Below are 3,196 nucleotides of genomic sequence, written 5' to 3' on the forward strand. Positions count from 1 at the left end.
TTGGAAACCATTAGTTTAAGGGGAAAAGGGTTTCCTCATAACCTTCAGTAACTATTATCGATCTCTCGGGTAAAACGATTTCAGTTTTCTTATACGTTTTCAGTTTCATATTTTAAAGATGCACCGAGCCATGTTTACGTTGGTCGCCGCTCGGATTGAGCAGGATCTCTCCTGTGTGGATTGAGCAAATAAGAAGAGGGTATCCCAACATCCACCATGGATCAGGAAACATGATTTTCTCCTTGACCCAAACTTTATTTTGGTAATCCTTCAAAATCTAGAAATCCATGGTTGTACCATTCTCTTGTAGCTCTAGATTAAACACAGCCACGCATCCGTTCACTTCAATCACACGATATTTCCCAGCCTTCTTTTCAGAATAGTGGGGCAGTGGGATTACTCTGAACCTCTCTTCTACAACGTCAAAAACCAAAAGAATAGGTCGATTCTTACAATGAGACCGTTGCATCCAATGTATGGCTTCACGGATGCACAAATAATGTACCGAGAAATTCAACAAGCTAGGAACAAGACCAAGTTCTTCAAAGTTTATATCTGGTACATCCTTCCATGTATTACTTGTACCGCCTAGAGTGAAGACCTTGAACTTGAACCCCTGTCGTCTTGAATATCTTGCACCTGAAGCCTGTCGACGCCCATTCTCTAGTAGGAACGGCATGGACAACCTTATATTCGTTTGTAAGATAACTGAACCCAATAGCAACATAGGGATCTTGTCTCCACTGTATTGGAAAAGTAACGACCTCTCCAGTGTAGAGATTGGATATATGAACAGGTACTTTAACTCATTTCAAACTCTTATGAATATCATCTGCCTCTAAAACTTGATAATAACATACTAGGCCGGCGGAAACGGCTAAATTGCACTAAGAAAATGGGAACCGAACCCTATATGGAGGGCTAAGAAGGGGAAGGTGAATTGGAGGAGTAGTATTAATAGTTTCAGACTTATCATGATAGACTCGTGTCGAGGAGAACAGACTCGATTTGAGAGTGTTGATGAAGAGAAGGTTTGTGGTGTTCTGGTTGAGATTCTTGAGCTTGTTTTGGTAAGCAGTGACAAAAGGTGGACTACAAATGAAAGAGGACCATGACTTGCATACGCACTTGCAGCGTATCAATGGCTTGGCCCACTACTGGAAAATAGCACTTAAGCGACGGAATTAAAACATTCCGTCTCCTAAGTGGTAGTTAAGCAACGAAATTTTCTACTTAGGCGATGCAAACAGTTTCCGTCTCCTAAGTTGTTCTTAGGAGACGAAATATTTCGATTTCGTCTCCTAAGAACAACTTAGGCGACGAAATATTTTTACTTAGACGACGGCATTTTGAAAAAATAAAAATTAAAAAATTTATATGAATCACTTAGGAGACGGAATGTTTTAAAAAAAAAAATTATGAATCACTTAGACGACGGAAATAGAACATTCCGTCGCTTAAGTTCTAAAAATTTGAGCGCCCATCTTCCCGCGTAAAATTTCATGAAAATTCAAACAAAAATTTTTCAAAACATATCAATTCTTTTAAATCACACACTTATCAACCTTATCAATAGAAGAAAGCCCATCTTTTCCCAAAGCTCTCTCTCTCTCTCTCTCTCTCTCTCATGCCGGCCTCTCTCTCCATTCTCACCGCTCTTTCCTCCGCCGCCACCTTCAACTGCACCACCCCCCACCAACTGTCACGCGCTCATCGACTTCGTCCCCATAAACGCCGCCACTCTCAACACCGTCAAGGCCCTCTTCAACATCACTCGGCCACCTCCGCACCCTCCTCAGAGCCAACAACCTCCCCCTCTCAACCCGACCCAACTCACCCTTCCCCGCCGCCAGCAAGCTCCTCGTCCCCTTCTCTTTCACCGAGCCTCATATCTGGGTCACCACAGACGCCGCTGCCGCCACCTTTCTCTCTCTACCAAGCATTCCCGCCGACCCACCACCGTCCCTCAAAATTTCAAAGGGGTAAGAAATCAAGGTAAGTTCTTCAATTTTTCTGGTTTAATTAGCTTTGGTGACAGATTTATCTGTTTTTATTTAATTTGATTTTGATTTTAATTTTGGTTAGGATGTGATTTGTATGATGGTGGTGGCATGGTGGTTATTTGGTACGGTGATGGTGGTGATTGTATATTTGGGGCAGATTGTTGGCATGAAATTGAAAGGGAGATACTGTATTGAGGTTTACTGGCCCCCAGTAGAAGTTTACTACCAGTAGAAGTTTACTGGGGGGCAGTAAACTTCCACTGGGTTTACTAGGGGGCAATGAATTTGTTTATTAGGGTAAGAATAGATATCTGTTGTGTATAATTGACATGAAATTGAAAATGAGATACTGTATTGAATTTTACTGACCCCCAGTAGAAGTTTACTAGAGAGCAGTAAACTTCTATTGAGTTCACTAGGGGCCAATAAAGTTGTTTATTAAGATAAGAATTGGCATTTGTTGTGTGTTATGCCCCTGAAATTGAAAGAGAGTTATTTTTTGCAAGTTTACTGATCCCCTGTAGAAGTTTACTGGGGGGCAGTCAATTTTATTTTTTCCATATGCGGTTTATAAATGCAAGTTTTTACTACTTATATGCAGGATGAGAAGAAGTTCAAGACATTTAGTTGTAACTTCTGAAACCTGCGGTGGTGGTGGTATTTGGGGCGGTCAAAGTGAGTGGATAAAAAACTTGCGGTGGCGTTTTTTTTTCAGCCTTTAACGACGGAATTCAACTATTCCGTATCCTAAGTGGATAATTTTTTTATTATAAAATAAAATCCGTCGCCTAAGTGCGTAGGAGACGAAAGTATTCCGTCTCCTAAGAACCACTTAGGCAACGGAATTTTAGGTTCCGTCGCCTAAGTGTCTACCTCACCACACTTAGACGACGGATCTTAACCGACGGACCTTCCGTCTCCTACTAAGTACTTAGGAGACGAAATCTGTCACTTAAGAGACGAATTCCGTCTCCTAAGTGCTTTTTTCCAGTAGTGGCTGACAGCCTCGAAAGGATCTCAAATATGAGATCTGCCGGGAGGTTTAGGACTACATGTTGTTCAACTTGACCTGATTCCATGCGTCTACGTTTAGCCATATTTTCGCGTAGGCTATACAGAGAGAGAGAGAGAGAGAGAGAGAGAGAGAGAGAGAGAGAGAGAGAGAGAGAGAGAGAGAGAGAGAGTAGTACGTA

Source organism: Fragaria vesca, linkage group LG4 (genome assembly GCF_000184155.1).
Source record: "Fragaria vesca subsp. vesca linkage group LG4, FraVesHawaii_1.0, whole genome shotgun sequence".
Classification (NCBI taxonomy): Eukaryota; Viridiplantae; Streptophyta; class Magnoliopsida; order Rosales; family Rosaceae; genus Fragaria; species Fragaria vesca.